At 41.6% G+C, this 27,703-nt stretch overlaps 2 long non-coding RNA genes across 4 annotated transcripts in view; one reads left to right on the forward strand and one right to left on the reverse strand.

Annotated features, from left to right (window-relative positions):
- On the forward strand, positions 1-26,854 carry LOC119564533. Of its 2 annotated transcripts, XR_005223514.1 has the most exons (4): positions 1-195; positions 1,167-1,253; positions 10,628-10,674; positions 21,700-26,854. It is a non-coding gene; the product is annotated as an uncharacterized LOC119564533 (long non-coding RNA). The 2 variants fall into 2 exon arrangements; XR_005223513.1 differs by lacking the exon at positions 10,628-10,674.
- The window catches only part of LOC119564535, a 22,180-nt gene continuing 9,801 nt past the window's right edge, over positions 15,325-27,703 (reverse strand). Inside the window, exons 2-4 of one of the 2 annotated variants that reach the window (XR_006291421.1) lie at positions 18,009-18,112; positions 17,377-17,727; positions 15,325-16,172 (exon numbers count right to left, since the gene is read on the reverse strand). This is a non-coding gene — a long non-coding RNA (uncharacterized LOC119564535). Of the gene's footprint in view, positions 16,173-17,186; positions 17,728-18,008; positions 18,113-27,703 lie in introns of those variants that run through there. The other variant, XR_005223515.2, reaches the window with a different exon arrangement.

Genomic DNA, 27,703 nt, shown 5'->3' on the forward strand with positions numbered 1-27,703 from the left:
TAGATATAAAAAAGAATAATAGAAGCAAGTAGCAGACACTGTATTCTAGCAAATATAAACACTGTTGTATGGAAGAGGACTGGGAGTTATACAAAAATGAGTAGAAATAGGTCAAAGGGCTAATTAAAGGATTCAAAATAAGTGCTGATTGATAAATGCAGAGAAAAATTCTACTATCCTGAGAAGTAGAGTAAGGTAGGAAACATTTTTTCTGTCCCAGGAACATTTGAGATTTCAGGTTTTTTCCTCATTCTGCATTGAGCTGAAACAGAGACCTTTCAAACCAGAGAGACACAAGCCCAGAATAGCCAGCGCACCACTGGAAATAGAAGACCCAGGTTCAAGTCTCTGAATCAGGCAGAGCAGGGACTTGAACCTGCTCTTCCACTCCCATGACCCAGTGCCCTCTCCACTGAGCTATTCTGGGGAATATGTACTTTCTCATTCCGAGCAAAAATTCCATCCTGGACCTGAGAAACCTTTCCTGATGAAGAGTCAATCAAAACTGGTGCATTCCCTTGAAAAGTTTTTGCCAAATCTACACTGTTTGTAATAAAAAAAATGATCCTATCAAAAAATTCCCTACCAGTTCTAATCAGAAGATCCCTCAAATATCTTTTCACTGGACAGTAGGTAAAAGGAAAAACTGATCCACCAGAAAGGGTTGTGGCTAGTTGGAGGGTGGGATCAAGAAATTGGACAGTTTAACAATTAATTTAGTTCTGTACCCACAGATAAGCCAAGAAAATGGAGAGCTGCATAAGTTATTTCTCAAAAAGAAAAGGAGGACTTGTGGCACCTTCGAGACTAACAAATTTATTTGAGCATAAGCTTTCGTGAGCTACAGCTCACTTCATCGGATGCATATGCTCACGAAAGCTTATGCTCAAATAAATTTGTTAGTTTCTAAGGTGCCACAAGTACTCCTTTTCTTTTTGCAAATACAGACTAACACGGCTGCTACTCTGAAATAAGTTATTTCTGTGTCTCCTAAAATGGAGGGGCAAGACTTCAGGACAGTCCCAGGCAAAAAACTTCTGGGCCTTCAAAATTCCAACCGCCTGACCTGTTTGGAAAACGTTGTGTCTAGTTTGTGTCAAATCCCTTTGCTCTCCACTCATTCTTCAGCTCCCAATTTAACTTTAGATTTTATTTTATTCATATAGGACAAATGAGGAAAGAGACTTCATGGTTATCGGCAGAAGAAGTTTGGGGGAGCAATGGAGAAAGCCAGTAGACTGCTACTTCATCAGGTATGCTCCCTCAGTGGCAAAATACAGGACAGCAGAGAGCAGCAGCCAGTAGAGGCCCCCACATACCATAGGGGATGCTGTAAGCACATTTATTCTATTCCTGTCTGATATTAGGCAGGTCGCTTAGCCTCTCAGAGCCTCAGTTCCCCATCTGTAAAATGGGGATAACAACCCTATCTCACAGGAGAGTTGTAAGGATAACTACATTAAAGACTATGAGGTGCTGCTCATATACTATGGTGATGGTGGCCATATAAGTATCTGAGATAGATACTAGTTTCCACATCATAATAATGTATGTATTATTATCTAAGTATAGGAATTATAGCAGCTCCAATAGTTCTTCAAAGCATGTACCCTAGTCCTTCTACCAAAAGAGTATCCCTATTTTTATTTTGGTCTAGTTCAATGGATGCCTTTAGGTTTCAGTATACCCGACAGCCCTTGGCTGTGACTTAGCACCACCTTCGAAGTATCACTGCAGCCATTCAAAAGGATTGTGAAGCACATTTGGGAACCAAAGTCAACAGCTGCAGAAACTGGGGCCCCTTTTTGAAGAAGGAAATGACAGAGATATGGAATTGTGGGTGGGGATAGATGGGAGGAAGGAAGCAATGACTGGGGAAACGTGTCCCAAAGTCTTCACTAAAGTCACCATGAATCTAGAGTGGACTGTGTTAGGAGAACAGCTCTTCTGCCATGGTCACAGGCTGTAATCATATTGCCCACACTGGTTATTAGATATTCCACAATATTGTCATCTAGGTTAACCATCCGTATCGTAAACACAAACAAGTGGCAGCGCTTCACTGAGAAGATAAGAGGCTGCATAGAGTCTCGCCTTCTGAATAATAGCTGTGTTGATGAACAGTTTCAGACATTTTTAATAAGGAAAGCTGTGAATCTCTGTCCACACCATTGATCTACCAACAAGGATATAACTGATCCATGCAACTATTTTAATTAAAATGTGTCAGCCATATTTATTGGCCCAACTGATCTAGTCACCCACAGAAAAATGTTAGATTAAAAATCTAAAGGCACTTTATATACTGCTTTGGGGCCTTCAGAAGGGGACAAGACCAAAACTAGATTCACAAATGAAAATTAAAATGGAGGGTTAGAGTACACTGGTAAAATCAGGCTGTTCCAGTCGAGTAGGCCAGTTGCAACCTAAAATTCTCTTTCTTCATGTATGCACAAGTTCACCTTTACACACGCAAACTTGAAATATTATTATTTGTTAAGTGCTGAGGTGCTTGGTACGATACTAGACACAAGGAAGACAGTCCCTGAGAAACACTCACTTGTTCTACCACTCTGCTGTTGGATAGTATTGTCATGGGGCGGGGTGTTTGTTAGGTCTTGTTGAAGTTGAGGGGTGTAACAGCAACCTTTCATCCAGAATAAAGGAATAGATAGCTGAAACAATAGGAGCCTCTGCCCAAAACAAAGCCACATACAAGACTGCCATAGGAGTCAGCCATGTGGCTCAAGGGGGTTCCTCTGTGATCTGATAAATTCAGGGGCAGGGGATTGATTGTATTGGCATGGCATATGTGTGACAGAGAGGAAAGAGGTGAGAAACACAAGCAGAAAAGGAGCAGAAATCCAAGGAGACAGCAGACCAAATACTGGGAGCATAGCCTTGAGAGAGCCTAGAGAATCATAGAATCATAGACTTTAAGGTCAGAAGGGATCATTATGATCATCTAATATGACCTTCTGCCAGGGCTGGTGCAAGGATGTTTTGTGCCCTAGGCGAAACCTCCACCTTGCACCTCCCCTCCGCCCTGACGCACCCCCCCTGCGGCAGCTCCCCGCCACCCCCCTCCACCTTGAAGCGCCCCAGCTGTGGCAGCTCCCCTCCACCGTGAGGCGCGTCCCATGCGGCAACTCCCCGCCCCAGCTCACCTCTGCTCCGCCTCCTCCCCGAGCACGCTGCCGCTTCTTCCACCTCCCAGGCTTGTGGTGCCAATCAGCTGTTTGGCACACAAGCCTGGGAGGGAGAGAAGCAGAGCTGGGTGGCGCGCTCAGAGGAGGAGGTGGAGCAGAGGTGAGCTGGGGCGGGGAGTGGTTCCCCGGTGTGCCACCCCCCACGTTACTTGGTGCAGGCAGCCCTCCCCGTGCTCCTCTGCCCCAGCTCACCTCCGCTCCTCCACCTCCCCGGAGCGTGCTTTTGGCCGCCCCCAACCACTTGGCGCCCTAGGCGACCGCCCAGTTCGCCTAGTGGTTGCACCGGCTCTGCCTCCTGCACAACGCAGGCCACGGAATCTCACCCACCAACTCCTGTAACAAACCCCTAACCTATGTCTGAGCTATTGAAGTCCTCAAATCGTGGTTTAAAGACTTCAAGGTGCAGAGAATCCTCCAGCAAGTGACCCATGCCCCATGCTGCAGAGGAAGGCGAAAAAAACCCCAGGGCCTCTGCCAATCTGCCCTGGGGGAAAATTCCTTCCTGACCCCAAATATGGCGATCAGCTAAACCCTGAGCACGTGGGCAAGTCTCACCAGCCAGACACCCAGGAAAGAATTCTCTAGTAACTCAGATCCCACCCCATCTAACATCCCATCACAGGCCATTGGGCATATCTACCGCTCGTAGTCGAAGATCAGTTAATTGCCAAAATTAGGCTACCCCATCATATCATCTCCTCCATAAACTTATCAAGCTTTGTCTTGAAGCCAGATATGTCATTTGTCCCCACTGCTTCCCTTGGAAGGCTGTTCCAGAACTTCACTCCTCTGATGGTTAGAAACCTTCATCTAATTTCAAGTCTAAACTTCCTGATGGCCAGTTTATATCCATTTGTTCTTGTATTCACTTTAGTACTGAATTTAAATAATTCTTCTCCCTCCATGGTATTTATCCCTCTGATATATTTATAGAGAGCAATCATATCTCCGCTCAGCCTTCTTTTAGTTAAGACAGGTTTTCCATTCCTTGGCTCATCCTAGTAGCCCTTCTCTGTACCTGTTCCAGTGAGAAAAAGCAGAGGGGAAAACAAATAAATTAATGAAATAAGAAGCCTAGATAAAGCTTTTTGAGCTGAGTCCTGGCTGAAAAAGGCTTGAACTGTGAGCAATGAAATATCTCCTGTTTGAGTCCTCCTGTGTTCAGAGAAACAGGACTTTGTGCATTCTTTGTAAATAAACAAGTTTGCATTAAAGAAATACTTGACTCCATCAATTTGTCTTTCTAACCAAAACAGCCTTCAGGACTCTAAGACCATATCTACACTACTGGCTAAATTGGCACCTCTGCGATTGATGCAGCAGTGTCGATTTAGCGAGTCTGGTGAAGATATGCTAAGTTGATGGGAGAGAGCTAACTGCTCAGGCCAAAAAGGAGAAACAGTATGTCATGAAGTCCACATTACTCAGAGTTTGATCTAGGTCCTACGGGGTCACATTAAGAACAGTGTAAGAGGGACCCATTTTGATGGGAACTGTTATTCTTTCTCTTTCACAGGTTCACTTTCCAGTGTGCTATATTATATTTTCTTTCTCTTGCAATCTGATCCTCAACTAGTAGCTCTTGTATCTGGACTGCCTGCGTACTACTGCACATTCTGGAGTTTGACAGAGAGACGCAGCTTTGTTACTAATACGTTCCCCTCCTCAAACAAAAGTAACAACCAAGAACTTTAATATACCTTACATCATAATAAGATGCCTTGAATCCTAAACTGGCTCTTGGAAGACGAGGGGTTAATTAAAGTCTTCCTTGGTATGATTGACTTAATCTATTGAAGTGGATCCCCTTGTGCAATATGGCCCTAAATAGCTTTAAATGTAAGTAGTGATCCATCATTAACCCGATCAATAATGGTACCTGTCACAGTTTGGTTAAATTAGCAATGGTACCTCCTCTAGTCTTCCCACCTCAGTCATGGAGTTTCCTATTAGAGATTGTCAGCATTTTTTTAAAAAAATTGGAATGTTGACAATTTTTTTCAAGAAAAATTTTCACTGTGTTTTGAAGAGTTCTAGTTCTGGTCAATTTTTTTTAATTTGATGCCTCCTTTGATAGTTCATTCTAATTTTTCTCAAGAATGCCACAGAATTGAGGACATTGTCTCAGATGGATTTGCTGTTATGGTCAGTTACTCAGTAGGGTGACCAGATGTCCCAGTTTTATAGGGACAGTCCCGATTTTTGGGTCTTTTTCTGATATAGGCTCCTATAATCTCCCACCCCCGTCCTGATTTTTCACACTTGCTGTCTGGTCACCCTTTACTCATGGAATTTATTTGGTTCATACATTTCTTTTCTAAGCCCTTTATTATTCATATTACACTTCTTATTTCTCTTGCTGTGGATCACAGCAATTAATCCTAGCCTCTCAAACAATTCTTTCTGAGTTACACTACTTAACTCAGACTATGCACTTAAATAGAAAAACACTTATTCATTTCATTGAGCAAAGTCTCAAATGCACATTATTTGAGGATGAAAAGTATGTCAAGCTATCTTATTTCTGGACTTCTGTTGCTATTTCAAATACAGTAAGCGTAGTACTTTAAAATCAGGTCATGGATATTTTTTAAAAAATGCTTGGGGTTAGGAGAAAGAATGGATGAGGCTGGGATAGGGAAAGGAATTTAATTATATGCATGCTTGTAGTTTCTATTGCCATTTAGTTCAGAGTTGGAAACTAGAAGAGGTAGTTGCCCTGTTCATAGTTCTTAAAATGCTCGCAGTTTTCTACTGGCCAAGGAAAAAGAAAAAGAGAGAAAGAGAAATAGTACAACAAGAAGGGAAAGCCTAGCAGAGACTGAAAGACAGCTATTTAGTGAGTTTTACCAGGGCATCAACAATATAAGGCAAAACTGAACTGTATCACTTCACTACAGCAGCCTGTCCATTGATAATAGCATACCACCTCAGCCAGTGGAAGAAAAAGTCCTACTTCTCAATTTTTCGTATCTGCAGAAAAACAAAAAGGTGGGAAGTCTGGAAGGTTACGCAGGCCTGCAGAAGCTCTCAGCTGCCAACTGAGCTAATTCTTACCATTTGTTTTCTGAACAACAGTATTAAGGCATTTGGACAATGCTCCTTGGTGGTAGAAGCCTATTTTAAAGACATTGGTTGAAATACACTGACTCCAGCTCTAGAGGAACCTGATTCTGCAATTCTTATACAGCCGAAATTCCATTGACATCCTTGGGATCCTTGCTTGTGTAAGGGCTGCTTAGGGCCAGATTTCCAATGGTATTTAGGCACTGAAAGATGCAGCTAGGCACCTAGTGGGATTTTAAAAAGCACCTATGCATTTTCAGGTGCCTAAATACCTTTGAAAATCTGGCCTTAAATCATCTATAGGAGAGGTGGGCAAACTTTTTGGCCTGAGGGCCACATCTGGGAATAGAAATTGTATGGCGGGCCATGAATACTCACAAAATTGGGGTTCGGGTGTGGGAGGGGGTGAGGGCTCTGGTTGGGGGTGCGGGCTCTAGGGTGGGGCTGGGGATGAGGAGGTTGGGATGTAGGGAAGGTGCTCTGGGCTGGGACTGAGGGGTTCAGAGGGCGAGAGGGGGATCAGGGCTGGGGCAGAGGTGCGGGAAGGGGTGCAGGTTCTGGCTGGGGGTGCGGGTTCTGGGGTGGGGCTGGGGATGAGAGGTTTAGGGTGCAGGAGGGTGCCCTGGGCTGGGATTGAGGGGTTTGGAGAGCGGGAGGGAGATGAGGGGTGGGGCAGGCGGTTGGGGCATGGAGAGAGGCTCAGGGGTGCAGGTTCCGAGTGGCGCTTACCTCAAGCAGCTCCCGGAAGCAGTGGCATGTCCCTTCTCTGGCTCCTGTGCGGAGGTGAGGCCAGGTGGCTCTGCACACTTCCCCATCCACAGGCACCACCCCTGCAGCTCCCATTGGAGCGCTGGAGGGGGCCACTGGAGTGCATAGGAGCTGGAGCAGGGCCATGCTGTGGCTTCCGGAAGCCGCATGGAGTGGCCCCCAACCCTGCACTCCGGCTAGAGTGCCGGAACGGGGCCATGCCATGGCTTCCGGGAGCTGCGTAGTGCGGCCCCCGACCCTGCGCCCCAGTTGGAGCGCCGGAGCGAGGCTTAGCCGTGTGGTGCGGCCCCCAAACTCAGCGCCCCAGCTGGCGTGCTGGAGCGGGGCAAGCTCCCCAGCTGGCTTAAAATGGCTTGTGGGCCTGATCTATAGAGATATGGGGAAATAATGAGAGGTCAGGATGGAAAAATAGTGGGATTGTCCTTTGCATAATCAAGATTGAGATACTGTTGAACAACTACAAAAAAGCCAAAACCCCTCACAAGGCAGAATAACTTAATGTGAAAAGAGTGGCCATTATAAAAGATAACGTGAAAAGACTGCATAATGATCAAGTGTTAAGCCTATCATATAATTTTAAATAGTGTACTGTTGGTTTCTTCATTTCTCCTTTACTTCCTCTCTAGAGAATTATCAATGAGATTTGAATTGTAAATTGTCCATGCAGATCTTACTATCAGTTCCAAAGCAAGAGCTGAAATAAACATATCGGGCATATTCCTAAAGCTGGAGAGGGATGTCACTTACTCAGGAAGGTTAAATAACTACTGAGCAAATCCATTCTTCACAAAGAAAGGTGTCAGGAAAGTCTGATGTGTCTTAATTATTTCAGAAAGAGTTGTGTATTGTGAATCATTTCCAATTTTTTTTCTGAGGGTGAGAAAAAGAATGGTTTTTGCATATAGAGATCAGTATAATTTAATTAGCTTTTATGACCAGGACTCCTACGAGAAAAACCAATTAGACTGTATTAAAATGCTGTCTTTTTCTTGAACCTTCAGCCCTTTGCTTCTCCAAGAAAACAGTAGACGAATAGAGATCTAATCTAATAAGAAGCGTAGCTGTGTACTAAGAATATGTTATGTTTTTTCTTAAGTAACAGTCTCTGCTGTATTTACCAAGAGACGGAGATGCATAATAAAATGCAAGTTACACCTTGAATTTAGGCTCTATGCTGCACAAGCCAGTCACTTCCATGCAATCTATTTAATATTTGATGTGAAGAAGTTAAAATAAGGATAACGGATTTTCACGCTTCAAGGAATCAACTGATTGCCTGCAAAGGCCTTGAAGGAGTCCCGCTTCACACTTCTATTCTAAACCTTGTACATACTGTTGGCTAAGCGCACATTAAGATATGCCCATGCCTAAACTGAGTAGCCACATGCTTGCTGCCCTTGTCCTTCTTCACCCCCAACCTCTTCATATTGTTTGTTAACCTTAAGTGATCAGATTGTGTCTCAAATTGGACGGAAAGCTCCTTGGGGCAGGGATCATATCTATTAATCTATATCTAATATATCCAGGTCCGGATTAATATTCCTGTGGGCCCGGGGCTATTAGATTTTATGGGGCCCCTGTATACAAGTCTTTTTCCTAATTTAAAACAAAATGATCACAATTATGGCATCCAGGCTATTAATGCTATACTAAACTTGGCTTTTAATTAACATAAAGCCGTTCTGTGGTTACATTTCAGTCTTAAAACATGTAGAATATAGTAAAGTTAATTCAAAATAGCCTACTTCTTCCCTTAGAACAGCTGTTATATTAGTTTCTTTCTGGGAGGGAGTTTGGTGCAGGAGGGGGCTCCAGGCTGGGGCAGAGTGTTGGGGTGCAAAAGAGCGTGCGGGGTGTGGGCTTTGGGATGGAGTTTGGTGCAGGAGAGGATTCTGACCTGGGGCAGAGGTTGGGGTGCAGGAGGGGGTGCGAGGTGCAGGCTCCAGCTGGGAGGCGCTTACAACGTCTTTGTACGCCCCGGGCGGGAGGGGAACAGAACATCTCCCTCCCGCCCCATGCCAGGGGCTGCAGAGATGTGCCAGCAGCCAGCCGCTTCTGGGAGCAGCGTGGGGCCACAGCATGCAGGCAGGCAGCCTGCCTGAGCCCTTCTGCACCGGGGCCCCCCTTAGCCCAGGGCCCCGGGCTGCAGCCCCTAAAGCCCCTGCGTTAATCCGGCCCTGATTATATCTATATCTATCTAACATATTATTATATCTAATATATCTTTTGGAAATAGTAAAAATAAAATATATATGACAATATTTGGTTCCCACTCCTCCCCACTCACCTCTGAAGCAACATGTATTGGCTATTGCTAATGGGGGGGACACTAGTCTTGATTGACCCCACCAAGTTTGACAAATCATACTATCTTTTCAGTGACCAATGGTGTGTACAAATGTACTACTGTGTCCAGTCATTTCTGGGAATGTCTGATGTCATAATTCCTGCCCAGTCTTATTTATTTCAGTTGGCATATTAGACCTTTCAAACCTCCACATACTTAACTCTTGTCTATAAAATAAATATTTGTCATACAGCAGGTCCCATTGTTTGGTGTTATGTTACTGTGTAAGGAAAGCACTTATGATAATACATAGGCACAATGGGCTAGCAATACAGTTACGATGGGAATCTTACATCTGAATGTCCCTGACTTTTGTGGGATTAAAATCTCAAAATTGATGTTCTATTAGTATGATTTTTTCCATTGAAAGTAATGCATGGAAAATATTATATGTAAGTTCTAACAGAGCTCTTTAGTTACAGAACAGTCCAAAAAATCTATCAATTATGTGCTATCTGAAAGAGCAAGTATTGATCCTTAAGTTGTCTCCAGAAATCTCAAGTTCTCCTCTTCTTTTCTCTGGCATAAGCAGCTTCATTTGAGTATGAACAACTGTCTGCACTGTAGTGATGATGAACCCTAGCACCAATATAGTTAAGAATCTGTCAGCGATTTCACCATCAATCCTATTTGTCAGGTGTTTATAACTCACATTTGAAAATCAATTCCAGGCTTACTGACAGACAAGGGGGTTTGCTCCACCACCCTGCACGTTTGTAACATGCACACAGCGTTTGGGAGAACAGACTCCAAGGTCTCAGCCCAAGGCCAGTTTTGTGTTTGAAATATTTATGGCTGAGTATCACCATCATGCTACAGGAGTGCAGAAAAAACACCCCAGCGGTGGTTCAAATGCAAAAATAGTTCTTTGATATTCTAGTTAAAATTGCTTGATCTTTGTCCATATGTCTTCAAATGCAATCTGAGGCATGTAAAAAAACGTGTAGACATTTGCTGTCTATCCTGTCCAGTTGCTTAATTATTAAGCCTGCTTTGTATGGTACATTTGCTCTATAACTAGTTTTGTCATTATCGAGCAAACAAAACTCCTTGCGCTTTTGTCCTATGTGGTCAATAGTAGATGATGGCAACTATTATAGCTATTGGTTGAAACAGGGTCACATGGCCCTGCAACCTGAAACACAATAATCTCAGTGTCTTGCTGTGACAGGAGACTGTGTTTGAGATCTTAAACTTTTTCTGGGCTAAGGAACAAATCCTGCTCTCTTCTCCACAGGCTGGGCAAACATGTTGGAGAGGCAGAATTCTGACAGCCCCTGCAAGGTGTGTACACCCCCTACGGCATGTAAAGCCTAGCTCTGTGTGTGTGTGTATGGGGGGCACTCTCTGCATCAGTGCCAAATATAAGGATTTGGAGGCAGGCTGGTGAACCAGTGGTGTCAGGACTCCATAATTACAGAGATCCAGCAGCTGTTTCCACTACCCAAGTGGAGACTGTGGTGGAAAGCTACAGTAGCAGCCATAGAAGGAAGATTCCTTCATCCCCTGCACCTGCTAGTCACCTCAATGCTCAACCCAAGTACTCAGGTTAGGCACTGGGCAGAAGATTTGTCCCACCGTGTACATTTGGAGCACATTTCTTTGTCTTTCCGCTGATTTTAGGCCTTCTTAATCACACTACACCAAACAGACAAACAACATCCTGTGACAACCTAAATAAATGGTATATAACAATAAAAGTGAGCAAAAATACTTCTGAGGCACCAGGAGTAGCACCCACTAATATTCTGAACAAAAATGGAATTTGAAAATGAATTTGGAACGGATAGAAACATTTCCCATTTACATATATCCAAGAACCAAAGTTGCCAGTAGTCAAATAGAATCTGATACCAGCTGAGCATTCTATAACTCTGAGCTAAAGCTAAGTGTTCAGTTTAAGGTCAATGCAGCTAGAGAAGAGGTAAACCAATTTTTTTAAAGTGATCAGTGGTTTGATGTGTTCCAATTAGAGTCACTGGACCTTTTTTTCAGAAGTTCAGTTGAAGACATTGGGAACTGTGCATGTTCAATACCTGTAAAAATTGGGCCCATGTGCCTCAAACTGGGTACACAAAATTGAGATGCAGTATACCCCCAAGTTAATGGATACTTTACAATTTTTTGGCTTGATGACACCTATGTGTAAAGGGTAGTGAAACATAGGCAAACCACAATTTCTGTTTATAGTGAGTTGGAAAGGGAGTGACAGTGGAATACAAGGCCCAAATAACTGCCAGGCATAAGTTTTCTATAACCACCTCAAATCCGTAACCACAGATATGAACACTCTCAAGTGTTGGGAAAGTTTGACTCTTGATCCACTTTGCACCTTGGGCTCATCTCTAATGTATGTATATACAGGATCATAAAGCTATGTTAATTTACAGCCACTGAGGATGTTGCCTATATTATCTAACTATCTTTACCTAAACAATACACTTAGATTTTAAAAAGTGAAAGGATGAAAAGTATATTTCAGTCAAGTCCAGGTAATCCATCCCCGGGCCCCCAAATTACACTTCCTTTACAAAAGTTTATAAACAGGCCATAACTGTTGAACACTTGGTATATCCATCTCAATACAAGCTTATTAATTTAATTTTGCATACATCTGGGCCTGAGGGTAGGTACTGGTGACAGTCCAATACAAAAACCCAGGGGGAAATTTTCCATTTCCCTAAACCTTAGCTCTATGATAAAGATGAAGAGGAAGAGCTTAAGGGAGGTAAAACAGAGCTTCATGGACAGGCAAGTAGAAAGGGCATGGCTATTCTCTACCAAAATTGAAATGAAAAAAAAATCCTACTTTGCTCCTGGAATGTGAGAGCTGGTACCTGCCCTGGGCACAATTAGAGGGGAAATATGCAGGAAGCAGAAGGATGAAGAGGTTCCCATGACTGAGTTATGGCTGTTTGGCTCTTACTGTAGAGTCAAATATTCGCATTTTAGAGCTCAGAGCCTGAGTAAACTGGCCTTGTGTAAGGAATCTTTGGGTTCAGTGGGAGGATGGACTGAACTTTATGTAGCACAGAGCACCAGCACAGTTATTACTGCAATCAATGGACTGATGTACACTCCTCCCCATGCAGGCTTGACCTCTTGAGAGTCTGCCCCTGCATGGCAGAACTAAGGCTGTTCTACTGCATTTAGGGCTTTCCCTGACCCTGGATGGGAAGGGGAGCAGGATTTCTTTCTTTATGAGCTGAGTTAATGGGAAAAATGTTTAGGGAAGGTGGTTATTCTTTTATTGGTTAAATTAGGCTATTCTGACAGCCATGTTGGCATCCAGAATTACTGTAAGAATGAACAATAATAATTGGAGGATTGGGCCAAAAGAAATCTGATGAGGTTTAACAAGGATAAGTGCAGGGTCCTGCACTTAGGACGGAAGAATCCAATGCACTGCTACAGACTAGGGACCAAATGGCTAGGCAGCAGTTCTGCGGAAAAGGACCTAGGGGTTATAGTGGACGAGAAACTGCATATAAGTCAACAGTGTGCCCTTGTTGCCAAGAAGGCCAATGGCATTTTGGGATGTATAAGTAGGGGCATAGCGAGCAGATCGAGGGACATGATCGTTCCCCTCTATTCGACATTGGTGAGGCCTCATCTGGAGTACTGTGTCCAGTTTTGGGCCCCACACTACAAGAAGGATGTGGAAAAATTAGAGAGAGTCCAGTGAAGGGCAACAAAAATGATGAGGGGTCTGGAACACATGACTTATGAGGAGAGGCTGAGGGAACTGGGATTGTTTAGTCTGCAGAAGAGAAGAATGAGGGGGGATTTGATAGCTGCTTTCAACTACCTGAGAGGTGGTTCCAGAGAGGATGGCTCTAGACTATTCTCAGTGGTAGAAGATGACAGGACAAGGAGTAATGGTCTCAAGTTGCAGTGGGGGAGGTTTAGGTTGGATATTAGGAAAAACTTTTTCACTAGGAGGGTGGTGAAACACTGGAATGCGTTACCTAGGGAGGTGGTAGAATCTCCACCCTTAGAAGTTTTTAAGGTCAGGCTTGACAAAGCCCTGGCTGGGATGATTTAATTGGGGATTGGTCCTGCTTTGAGCAGGGGGTTGGACTAGATGACCTCCTGAGGACCCTTCCAACCCTGATATTCTATGATTCTAATTAACATGCTTATTACAGCCTAATACAGAATTGTCTCCACATATTTCAGTCTGTCATACAATGTGCTTTTACATGCTTTACTCTGCACTAACGTTAAGACAATCAGATCCTGGGCCCTGCAAATTGTGTATAACGTTTTATTCATCCCAAACCATGTATTGCCCCATGTATTACACCACTTACAAAATCAGTTGAACTTGTACTTATGCTCCGATGTGCATAGCAGTGGAAAAACGGAGCAATCAGATGTTAGTGAGGATTGTTTTATTGGTAAATGCTTTAAAATAATAAAGTCACATTTTTTTCAGTCAGATATAAATGATGTTTATATTCAGGGCGTGAGTAATGAAAACCTTGAAGTCCATCTAGCACTGAACGAAGTCAATGTGAGTTTTGCCGCTGACTTCTCTGGAAACAAGGCTGGACCTGCTGGCTGCAGTCAGCATTCTACTCAAATGTGTACCACTCTAGAAATGCTGCTCTTATGGAAGAGTCCTACATTCTATGTTGACTTAATTCCTATTTAATTCTATAAGGCTTTTCACTTCCAATGCACATGATCATTCTTATTATAAGACACATGCATATAGTTAATTTTACCAATAAGACTGAATTTACAGGAATTCTGTCATTCTGCATTTTAGTGTACCAAAAAAAGAAAGGTTCTAGGTTTAGGATATTTTGGACTCACTGATGTAAATCCTTCCTGGAATTCACATTGGAATTCACATTGAATGAAATCCTGGCCCCACTGAAGTCAGTGGGCTCAGGGTTCCACCCATTTACATGAGTGCATGAGCCTCTACTGTGAACCCTACATGTATATGTTTGTAAGTAAACAGATTTTGCTTCAACTGTGTGCCTTCCTCCGGAGGCCATCACATGATAGTGTGGCCGTCACATCAGGCCATCACATATAGCCATTTATCTAGTAGGCCATCACATTAGCCTTTTCTTTTTTAAACAAAGCATAGGGATAGCACAGATAGGTTATATGTTCTATATGACCTCAGTCTTTCCTGCTCTTTGGTGTTTAAAATCTTGAGACGTGTGAGCAGATGAACTAGGGCTATCCATGAGGCTTGGAAAATGGTGTAGATTAATAAGGAGAGCCACTTCCTATTAAGTGATCCTTGCAAAATTCTACTTCACAGTCAATTAAGGTGTATAATTTTCATTGGACAAGTGGACTTACTTAATTTTATTGGACTTTTCTTTTTCTGCCTCATCTGCACCACGTAAAAGAGTGGAAAACAGATTTTGTGCCTAAACTGGTCAATTTTTATGGTGGTTTGCAAGGCTGTGTTATACATTGTACATTTCCTGTTCTCATGTATCCATGTTCTAGACTTCTAAAATTCATAACAGACAATCTGATTTGAAAAAGGATATTGAATTCCATGCACCTCTACTGTAATGAAAGCCTTGTATACTAAAGCGAATAATAGAGGATTCTGAAAGAGATCTTTGAACCTTAATCTTTACCTGAAGCCCTGTGTAGGACAATTCCTTCCAAAGCTGTGCACTTATCAGAGCAACCATTTATTTTCAGCATGTGTCATTGGAAAATAAATTATTCAGTGTTGTTAGATTACCTATAAATGACACCAATCAATTAATACCACAGCCACGAGTCTTGCAGGATTTTGTCAGAGGCCAGGATGATAAAGCTCTTAACTGTCCACATTTCCTAGTAAGGAGGATTATGATAATGTCAGTTTATTTTTATAGAATTTTTAATTGACGAGTAATTTCTCCAAACTGGCTGCATTAAACATTGGGCATAGGCAGAACTAAGCTCTTTAACAAAAACATGATAGAAGCAAAGCCTCCCCCCTTCATGCAAACCCCGCCTTTCGAATGTAGGCAGATAGCAATAATCAGAGTTTGGGGCTGTTGGCTGCAGTAGTTTTCCATATAGAAGCACTAGCCTTTACATATTGAAATAAATCATTGTCTTCACTCCTCCTTTTGATCTTTATTGACATCTCATCTGCACATTAACCATTCACAGTATTTTGGTAAACGCTACTTAGAAGGCCACAGGAAACACATTTGGTAAGTATAGAACAAGGAGCCAGATATTATCCCTGCCTGCAGTTCCACAAACACATTCATTTACTTTTCTTGATTAAAAGAAAATGTAATGATTTTATCTTTGATTGGAGCAATATCACACACATGTCATGCCGAGCAACGGCTAAGAGCAATTTTGAAAAACAGACTGAAATTTGACAGAGCTGATTTGGAGTTTGGCATCACATTTTAAAAGACAAAGCATCAGAGTGATGGATAAACTGAGGTTAGCATGCACTAGGCATGTATGTTTTAAGGACAGTGCTTAATTCTTTCATATAGGTTTGGACATCTTGCTCTAACATTTGGATTTTTACATTTGTATCTTTTCTTTAGCCCCATTTCCCCAGGCCAGGCTGTTCAGATTCCACTGAATTCACTTAGAGAGCTCTGAACAATGTCCCCAAGACCTATTTAAAACACAGTGTATATTGACCTGGTATTGATTCATACAGGGTGAAAATAGCATCTGAATTGTAGTTATAGCAGGGGTGACAATGATGAGTTTTATCGCAGCTGGTGGTTATTGTTCAGCAGATATGAAATCTTATATCAATAATAGCCGTCCTGTAGAGACTGTTGAATAAGAACACAAATTATCTTTACATTATAAGTTTCCTCTATTCCCTGTCTTTCACTATGCCAAGAAAATATAGTTACTGATGCAGAGAGTTTCAGTTTGCTATGTCCTGCCAGTACTGGTCTCAGTATAACATTATTTTTCTCTCTCAAAACAGTGATAATTCTCACACAAGGCCAGATTAACACATAAGCACTAGAGATCCATGCCTTGGGCCCCAACTTTTGGAGTCATGTGATTACATCAGAATCTCATCCCTCATTTAAAAAAAAAAAAAGTACATTTCTAGCGCTCGTTATTGGGAAAGAGAAGCTTGAAAATGTGACTCGTGTAACCAGCGCAGTAGTGTCTGCAGACAATCGGAAACAATAGCTCTGAGAGGTGTGAAGTGGCCTCATCACCTCAGTACAGTGTTAACCCTGCCCCATTTCAAATGAAGATTGTGCGTGGGAAGAGGAGAAGAGTGCAGTGGGCCACGCCCACGCATCCAAGCACATACCCCACAACAAGGATGTGAGTACTAGGCCCCAGCTGATGCCCCCAGACCCTCTGGTGAGGAAAGAGGGCACCTACTACTGTTGATAGTGGGGTGGGGTGTGGGGGGCTTATTGCCTCTGCCTGTCTGGAAGGATAGAGGGTTCCCTATTATTGCCGCTCTGAGTGGGGGAGATGTCACAGTGTAGGGGAGGGGCAGCAGAGCAGGGCCATGGGAGATGGAAATCCATTTCCTAGTTTGTGTAGGGCACCAGTTACTTTAATCCAGCCTTGCTCACAAACAATGCACAGGTGTGTTTTCAGGATCCAAGGTACCAACATTTCTAGTCCTCTCTAATCCCCTTTCGGCAACCAGATGGGGATGACTGAGAAATCTTTTTGTGGATTCATAGTACTATTTAACCCACCTCACCCCAGCCCCAGATCTAGAGTTCCTACCCCTCCCCTTGCAGCTACACAAGGCAATGAAGAAATGAATATCACAATATCAATTAAGCATTAACTGGCTCTGTGAATACTGGAGCATAAGGCTAAGCCTTTAATTAAATGAAAAACCAATAATCGTAAGTAGCAAACAACTTGCTTTCCTTAATGCTGATGTAGGAATAACAGTTCCAAACAGTGACTAACAAAACTAGAACCATATTTTAAACATTCATCCTGTAGATTTCTATATAGTCTCATATTTGTAATAAAAAGACGTACTTTATAAGTGAGGTGCAGCGGGAGCGTTCTGTGGGAAAGGCTGTTGTTTATATCAGTCTGCAAATACCTGCTGAATCTGATAGATTATCTAAATTCAATAGGCTAAGCTAGTCACATGTGACCCCTTTCTCTAGTCCAGCATCTCAAACCAAAAGAAAAAAGGAAGGAAGCTGCTTCAGGCAAGTAGACGACTTGTGGGTGGGTGGGGGAAGGTTATAATAAATGTTCACGGGAAGCAAATGCCAATAAGAGTTTTGCGTGCGTGTAAGGACTTCATGTGCTCGACTTGTGTAAGCAAATGAGGGAAACTGATGCACTGACTGGTCAGGTGACTTGCCCACACAGCAGCTCCTGAGAGAAAAGGAAACAGAAGTCATTAGTCCAGTCACCCAGGACCCTGGTATAACACTAGACATCTTTTATATTAGAGAGAGACAAGATGTGTGAGGATCTTGGCAAGGTGGAACAGATTGCAAAACATAAGTAGCTAAACAATGTGTTCCACCTTGCATTTAGCTGTGGCATTCTGAGTAAGTCTCCCAGACCTGAAGAAGAGTTCTGGGTATGTCGCTTGAAAGCTTGTCTCTCTCACCAATGGAAGTTGATCTGATACAAGATATTACCTCACCCACCTTGCCGCTCTAATATCCTAGGTCTGACACAGCTACAGCAACACTGCACACATCTTTTCTTGTAGGCACAGGGCAGCCCCATTGACTCAGATGGAGTAGTCCGACTGCAACCAAGAGCAGAATTTATCCTGAAATACCTATTGTTAAAGACTACTATAATGTTCAACTGCTGTAAGAAAATGGTGCACCATTTACTTGTATTTGGCTCAGTTCTCTCTATGGAAAATAAAGTAACACTTGCCAAGATCCTGTACAGCATATCATACGTATCCTTTTAGTATGCAGTAGCACATATATGATCATTTTTTTTTCCTCATAATGTTTGTAGGATCCTCTTCTTACTTTATCCTTAAGTGATGTGTGTCTGTGTTTAGAAAGTCACTGGTGTATCATAACTGCAGTTCTCTCGGGCATGCCATGACCTGCACTGGCAACTAGCTTGCCAACTTCTTTGTATGTGCTCTAGCTCACAAAATATTTAACTGGTACAGATGAAATATTAGTGGTTCCTCGGGTGTTCAGGAAACTGAACTGCTTTACTAGACCATCATAGGAATACCTCTTGTTTGAGCTAGTCAAAAACAGACTAAAAAGCAAACAGGGGCATTGCTAAAAAATGTCTGCCATTTTTTGTCAACATTTTGAAAAAATTTCCATTGACATTTAAGCCAATTCTCCATGGAGCATTTACTTGCAGTAAATCAGTTATATTCTTGGAATGGCAACGTGCGATTGAATGATTCTGAAATAGGTACAAGTGCTGTGTTATGCCCATGACCTCACTCCACACTCCCAGCAATATTTACCATCTCATTGTTTGGCAACCGCAAAGATGTCAAGGGCAGCTGGAGTAGAGCATAATCAGTCAGGACGATCTTGTAGCTTCTTTTCTTGTTTTTGAATGGTACTTAGACGCTTACGATAAGAGGAAAAGTGTAGGGTAGGGGTTTGAAAAGAAAATGCCTGCTGACATGCTGAGGGTGCTTCATACTTAAGTGTAGGGAAGAAGAGCAAAGAAGTGTGATGAAAAGTAGAGCGCACACATGGCTAAAGGGGGGTTTGTTCCGCTGCATGGATGGAGGAGGTGTGAGTGAAACATCATTAAAATATCCCCTGAAAGCGTCCACCTCCCCTTCTCTTATGAAAGTATTACAGTAATTGAAAAATCCCTACAAGAGGGCAAGAGGAAATGTTTTGTACAGAGAACAATGCGGCTTGCTATATTTCTATAATGAATGTGGATGTGCTATCGGAGGCATGGTCTTTGGAAAGAGTGCTCTGGCCATTGAACAATAGAGAAATTATTTCACTGAACATCTCTACAGTTTCTTATGGAAGATGCAACCCTTTGTATTTCTATGCATTTTCTTGGTAAATAACTGTACACTTCAATTTACTTGAGCTTGAAGATTTACTTTGAGCACATCAAAATAGAACTGCAAATGAAGACAAAGAAGCAAGGGCCTGATTTTTCAACACCACTTTTATGCTGGGATGACTGCATCAAAGCCAGTGGAGTTACACTGGTATAAACTGGTACAAGAGAATAGAGAATCAGGGCCATTTTCTTTATTAAAAAAAAAAAAAGAGAGAAGTGGGATTTTTGGTCAGGACCACCTGCGAAAGCTTGCACAGAGGCTATGCCTAGCACACTTTACAGGGAGAGAGAACATTAGTCTCCAGTGCTGTTTATCCACCACCTGTAGCAAGTGCTAAATGCACCTAACTGACTTCAACAGAGGCCAGTATGTGAAGGGTTGATAGCTCAAGCTCACTTTTCAAAAGCGATATTTGTTTTTATTTAACGTTTGACAAACATGTTTTCTCTGTGAGCCTAAGGGGATGTAATGAGGATACCCGGTAAAAACTGGAATTTTTATGTAATATGTGGTAGAGTCAGCTAGAGATTTCAGTATGCATACTCCTCACCTGCCTCACCCTGCTATAGGCTCCTCTCAGACATCAATCCTCCTTTCAACACCTGTAAATAATATACTAGGCATACTTTAAATGGCCTTAGGAAGCATTTTTATATTAAACTACAACAAATGTAGCAGCAGGTGTATGAAACCCATCCAAAGTATCTTTCAGACGTCAGGTTAAATCCTGTTCCTTTTACTCATGCAAATCCCATTGTTTTCAATGGGTTTACTTGTCTAAACATGGCAAACGCGATTTGGCCCATTGCATGATCCTAATGTTGCAATACGCTTCATATTTGCTTCATTCTGCCAAAGGCACTTTAAGAAACCTTTTATATGTCTAGTTAGTAAAACTCCACACAGCAATAGAAAAGATAACCAATCAATTAAATGTGAAGACTGTCTTTGTCCTTCATCGGTTGATTCAGTCCAGTCATACATCATCTGATTCTAATGGTATTACCGCCAGTCTTTAATAAACTCTACATGTCACCAAGGTTAAATTTCTTATTCAAGTACCTTGTATCCTATCTGTAGTAAAGGAAGAGTGTCAGAAGTTCTGGGAGTCAGGATAAAAGTTTGAGTACACATTATACATCTTAGAGATGATGAGCTGGGCAGACTATTTGGACTTGTTTCTGCTTACTAAATCATGCAGGTGCTCAGATTCTCTGGTCTAAAAACCTGAATATAATACAGTACATCCTGTGCTGTGTTGTGAAGTTGCAGTGTTTTCTCCCTCTGGGCATCAATTTATTTCCCAAAACTCATTGAGCAGTCATCAGATAATTACAGCTGGGTGAATGCAGCAAAAATGTTTTCCACAAGAATTCACTCTAATTTAAACATGAATTTCCTCTATGTTCATGCTTCTGTTGTGTTTGGTTTCCCCAAGAAACTTGAGGGATGGAGTTTTACGTCCTCAAACATTTGAAGAGACTAAGTTTTAAGCATGCATGCTGGAATATTTGTGGAAAGCAAAAGTGCCAGGTCATGATGACAAAGTTGTGCTGGTGCTGATATTACAGTATTCCTTTGCATCTGCCTGGGGCCAAAGTGGTCTGTCTGTCAGAAAAGTGTTTCCGTTCTCTGCTGGCATCACTATTTCTTCATTATGTTCTGCTGTTCAATAAAAAGCACTTGTATATTTTATATAGGACACTGTTTATCACAGTTAGGGTATAACATTTCTCAAACTCCTTGCCAAACTAGCAATTAATTGAGCCAGGCAGGGGCCTGGAACTTGGACAGAACAGAACATTATGAGAACATAAGTAGATGAAGAACAAATAATTTATGAGACAAGGTGATCTGATATGCTTGTGATTCTAGCTTGCAAGAGGCACCCCAAACGGTTATTCACCTTAGGTCTCAGCAATATTTCAACAAACCCTGCTAGGAACAATCGTGTTGGAAAATGGTTGTCAAGTCCGGCAAAACTTGCTGCATTAGCTCCCCCATGACTCCTATGACAGTTGCTAGCATGATTACATCATTTCCCCCCCGTGCACTGTGGACAGGTTTTTTTTGTTTTTTAAAAAGCCACCTTGATAATCCAAAAGTGATGCTATATACAGTACTGTTCTTATTTACAGCAGTAGAGAGTGCATGTACAGAATGTTGCGATTGTGCAAGGCTGTAACGGTTTGAAAATGGTTCCAAGTGGTGGTTACAAACTATCGTGTGGACAGAGCCTCAAAGAGCTTATAACAAGTTCACAAGGAGTTTTATGATGAAGTATTATCTTGTTTTATTTTGCTTTTGCATAGGGCCAGTTCTGGAGGCTGCTTAGGTGGCAGCGGCAGGGCCTATCACTATGGCAACACTGCCTTTCTGCGGCAGAAGGGGAAAGCCGAGGATAATCCACACAGCAGATGACACATTTCTGATGGGGAACCCGAGACGGTAAGTTCTTCTGGGCATGGGACATGTGTTATGTTTATGCAGGGCTTAGTGCTGAGGCCGGAGCCTCCGGGTAATACAAATAAAATAACCACGTAGGACGGTGATGGGGTAGTGAAGTGGACAACTTACCCACAAATTGCCACAAGTACAAACCTACCCATGCTCAGTGTAAGACTCAAACGTTTTCACATGGGTGAAGAGCTTTGATGTAATGTTTACTCTCGAGGACAGGGCTCATAGTATGAAATTGGATAGTACAGAAGTATTATGGGCCTCTTTCTCCACTGCCTTGCCTAGTCATTCAGGGTTTGATCCCACACTACTCTAGTTCAGAGGTGTTTTGCTATTGCCTTCACTGGGAGCAGTATCATGCCCTTTCCTGTGCAAAGCAAGTGTGGAGAGGGTAGATAACGCTATTATTCCGATGAGGTAGTGTTTTGCAGCCACGGCCACAGGTGTAAGTGACAACCCAAGGTACAAGGCAGTGGAGAAGCAGGACACCGATGTTTTATTTGCAATATACAGGAATAGAAGGCTAAACCACCATTCCTTTCATGTAACAGCAAAATATGCTGCCTAAAGTAGCTCACAGTCTGTGGTGATGGTTGCCCTGAAAGTGTGATCAGTACAAAGTCAGCTGCAAAGGTCTAAATTAGTCAAATCAGGCATAATTCCAGACTCCCTAGACCACATGCAGCTCCTGCACATAGTAAGTAGACACACTGCCTGTGATAAAATATAATTAATAGGAGTTAAATTTCCATGTAGCGCTTCTGTTCAAAACATGCTACAATAAGCAATTTTGCGCCACAGTTCAGACCTGTCCTTGGAGATTTTATAGAAGAAATTGTAATTACATGCTCATTGCAGTGAACCTTGAGGAGACAATGGTGACAGTCCAGTATATTCCTTCCATTTAGAGTGTATTCCTTTTATTCTGAAAATATAAATAAAACCACAGATGCAGCTGTATGTAATAAATCTACTGATCTGTTATTTGGCATGATTGCTATATTCCCTTGCCTCCTAGTTTGACTCCAGATCTTTCAAACTGAAATACAGTGGGAAGCTGCTCACCAGAGAATGGAAATAAAATATTTCCCAATGCATTCATCGTACTTAAAGAGTTCTCAAAATATTTGCATGTTCAAGGAATTCTTTTTAGCTTGCAGTTATCCTGTAACAAAATATTATCCAAGTTATGAAATCCTTAGTCTTTATTCAGGCAGATTCCCATTTACCACATTGCAAGTTGTCCCAATAAGCACAGAGTTAAAACTTGAGCCTAGATTGTTATGGTGCAATTGAAATCATTCGGGACTACTTTCATAGTAAAATATCTGTGAGTAAGGTCTTGAATAAGGAATTAGTTGTTTGGTTTTAAGTGTTTTGCCCATGATAAACTACCCAACCACCGAAAGATTAAAATGTACTGGAAGATCGTGTATGTCATTCAAACTTCAGAAACAAATAATTAGAACGAAAGGATCAAAATTCACCAATTATCCCAATTTTAAATATGTAGAGATATACATAGAATACCAACTCCTATACACTTCTGCTTCTCCCTTTAAAATGTTTAAATCTCAGTTGAATTACTAACAGACCTGATAAAACAATTTTATTTAGTATGTCAGGGTTCCGTCAACATTAGCCACAATTACCAAAAAAAAAAAAAAAAAGACATTTCAATTTTCAGCTGGACAGATGGGCAAAAGGTGTGTACATGTTTGGTTTCTGCTTCTTGTTAAATATGCACTTTCTTTGTTTCACAGCACGGTCACAAGTGAAAGATCTTGGTGCTACAAACATATGTGCGTATGCAGACAAGCCGTGGCCCACAAAGATTAAACCTTGGTGTTATGGTGAGAGCATGGCAATATGAATGGAAGAAATATATTTCCTTTAAAAATATTTTAAAAATCCCTTATTTAAACAACCCCCTAAAAAACCAAAACCAAAACACTACAGTAATCACCCAAAACATTTCAGTATTGCTACAGGGAGTTGCTGTATTCTGGATCTTTATTGTACTACAAACTTTAAAGGCCAATTCTGCTCTTAATAGCAGGTAGAAATACATTAAAAAGATGTAAAAAGTCATTTGTGTATAGATTACTTGGGGCAGCATTCTAAGAAGGAGAGTTTTACCTTAGTTCTAACTACAATCCTATGAAAGGTAAATTCCAATTTAGTCATATGCTATAATAAAAATAAAAACATGCTATAACAAAACTAAAGAGGACTTGATTTTGTGTGCCAGCCTGCATTCACACGTGCATGTGACGAGCCTGCATTCACACAGGTTCCATTGGGCCAGATTTTCCGGCATGGTGAGTTGTGTGTGTGGGGGCGGGGGCGCATCAAAAAGCCAATTGCAGACTGAAGGCTGCTCTACATTCCATCAGCTGGTATCTGTCCCAAAGGATCATCCACCAGCTGAGGACTGGAGCACAATGCACTTTGGTCACATCCTTCCCAGTCCCTTCTCACCCTCTATACTGGGTTATGTGTGTATGAGAAGAAGTCAGCTCCCTGGGCTCTTCTTCCACTAGGTAATTCCACACACCATGGAAATTACAATCAGGGGAGAAGAGGCCAGTTACTCCTCCTTTGTGCCACTAGAATGACACAGAGCAGGGGAGAAAATCTACACTATCATGTTCCACAGAATTACTCTGTATTCACACTGGTGTAAGTGAGAGGCACAGTTTTTAAAAAGCCTTTTGAAAGAGGACAAAGAATATAATCTCATTTGTTAAGGTTAGAAGAACAAATACATTTTCCTTCCAATTAGTTTGACACAATGGCCTTTGCCAGCTGTGTCCAGATTGTACCTTGTAGCTGTAACTTTTTAAAATTATGGAACAACAATTATGAATAAAGAAGGGCCTGAACCAACCCCTAAATTCCAGCTCTGAATGTCAATCGTGGGTTGGGTCTGAGTTCACAATGTGCGCGTCTCTCAACAATGGGCCAAATCCAAAACACCCAAACTTTGATTCAGATTCTGACCTGATGGCAACATCATAGCAAATCTGGACAAACTCTGCTGAGGTCAATGGAGCTGCTCCAGAGTCACACACCCATGTAACTGAGAGAACAATTTAGCCTGTAGAATTTGATTCTGGTTCCAGTTTGGATCAGGAGTTTTGATTCAGGTCCATATTTAATTTTTAAGACTTGAATTTTGTTCTATTTCCACCATTAAAGAAAGTCTTCAAAGTAATGTTTTTCCAGGCCCCTAAACTTATCTAATAAGGTAGCAGCATGTTGGTCTGCTAAGTAACTAATTCGGGAAGTTCTTTCTTTCTGTCATTGTTGTTTCAAGGTTTTAAATCATTAGAACAACATTGCTCTGCAGAACAGCAGCAGATGAAAAGTAGCTGTCGTAAGCTAGGGCCGGTCTGATCTTTACATATGTATTAGTAACTGTGGTGGGTGAGGGAGAGAATAATATGTGGGAAGGGAATTAATTGGAGGTCAGCACAAAACAGACTTACATAAATGATATGATACACACAAGTTGTCTTAAGAAATTAAAGATACTTGGGTAGGGAGGAGAGCTTTAATTGGACTTGACCTTGTAACATTCCCTTATGTTCCTGGGTGGGCTGGCTGGTCTATTTAAAAATGCCTGGTTCACATTAACCCCACCCAGTGTTTGGAGATGCTTCTCAGTACAAAACAAATGAGCATTTGAATACTGCTCCAGCATCTTAGCAGCTAATGGAAACAATAAGTACAGCTGTGTCATGTAGCACCTCGGAGATCCTTATCATGAAATGTTTTGACATTAGAAAATATTTTCATTAAGGAAAATAATACCAATAAAAACAACGCCTGCTACTAAAGCAACAGCTTTCCAATTGCCTATCTGCATGTATTTTTAGAAGAAACAAAACCTGAAATACAATAGTATCCACTAACCAGGGCAGTTTTTACACAAAGATTTGATTAAAGTTAATCATAAACATGTGTCAAAACAAAAACCCCATCAATAATAGATCAGCCATTTTGTCTAATAGATCAGGAAGCCTGCACAAAGAAATACGGGATACACTCACTGTGCTGCTGATTTTTTGAACAGCTGAGGTTTTGGTGGGGGTGAGGGGTGTATAAAAGGGAGTGGAACTGGCACAGGCATAAGCTGATTTTTCGAAAAGGGCGAGGATTGTGGTTTTAAGGCCCTAGCTGCAGTACTTGGAATCCCTCAGCCAGAGTTTCTCCTGGGGCTCTAGGAGAGGCGTATGCAGGAACATGAACTCCAACCTCCATTAAAAAGGTACGGCCTATTGGATATTTTAAATTCAAGCTGATTTGATTTGGCACAAAGGTCATGTCACATGGTATGTTTCTCTTTCCCGATTGGCTGGCTGATTAACTGTAAACCAGATTTCCAACATAAGTATTTGTAGTTACCAATTAAAAAATGGCTGGAATGATTTTTCAACATTAGCTTAAAATATGTTGTTTCATGAAGGTGTGGCACAAGATCCACCCCCTACTATTATTAACTTCTGCAAGGCACAATTCTCTTAGCTCATCTGGAAATGCTGCTTCCTGTGGGTGAACGGGATCTTGATTCTAGGTTTAGCTGCAGTGGCACATATTACAAACCCAGCATATCTAACCACAGATTAGGAGAACCTGGTGATTTAGTGGTGAAGTCCTTTCACAATGTCTAGCTGTTGCAAAATTCACTAAGCAGCATTTTCTACAATCATCAAGGTACGGGTATAGCTTTTGTGGGCATACCATGTGCTCAGAAGCGATACGCACAATAAATCAGTACTAATTAACAGGCATCGAAATCAAAACTGCAGTTGAATAAGATGGTTTACTTTCTGTCTATCCAAGTACTTATATCAGGGGTTTTCAAAAGTTTCCATTAAATCTTTTTTTGATGGAAAACTGGGGTTTTGATTAAATGAAAATTCTCATGGACATTATCAGCTTTCTGTGACCAAAAATAAATAAATAAATAAATAAATATAAAAATCAATTAATCAAAACCAAGAACCAATACCCACCCAAAAATGTCACTTCTGGGCCAAAAAACAGGAAGGTTTTTGGTTCTTTGGCAAAAACTCAGGTTTCATTGAGAAACCTCCGTCCCACCCTTCCATTTTCTGACCAAATCTAACTTACATAGCCCTCATCACTACAACATCTAGAACATAGCATCAGTTCCAGGAAACCAAACCAAATTCACATTTGACACAAATGACTCAGGATCTTGCATAAGAGTAATTTACAAAGGCAATAAAGCATGCATCAATTCTGGTAGTTGTGTTCCAAGTATTACAAAAGTTCCTTTCTGATCTTATGTATCCTGCAACCTCAGACTCCTCTTTAAAATCCCTCCACACGACTCACTTTTTACAGTCAGCTTTGTGTTGCTAATCTCCACCCTGGCCTTCATTGTGCATGCTGTCCAGAAACCTTATTCCACACAATTTGATGCATTAAAAAAATCTGAAGAGGAAACAAGATATGGCCATATCATTAAGTCTGGCAGTTCACTGTTGCAGTCCTTTCAACCTAGCCATTTCTTTATTGTTCGCTTGTCCTGTTAAATCTCATTTAACTTGTAGGTTTCTTAGAACATGGACCTGTCATTTTCTGTATCTTTAAAGTGCCTTCCACACCCACACAGCCGTATAAATAATAATAATTTGTTACAAAACCTTAAATTGAAATTGTATTAATGAACTAGAATATATTTCTGTAACTTAAAAAAATGCTCTACAATAGCCAGGTAGGTCCCCTTTAATGTGTCTTAAAAAGAGTGCAATAAGCTTGGCCAACAGAAGCTATGAAGTGTCCAACCCCATAATCGCAAACTAATTTCTAAAGTGACAAGTT

The sequence above is a fragment of the Chelonia mydas genome, chromosome 1 (genome assembly GCF_015237465.2).
Source record: "Chelonia mydas isolate rCheMyd1 chromosome 1, rCheMyd1.pri.v2, whole genome shotgun sequence".
Taxonomy (NCBI): Eukaryota; Metazoa; Chordata; order Testudines; family Cheloniidae; genus Chelonia; species Chelonia mydas.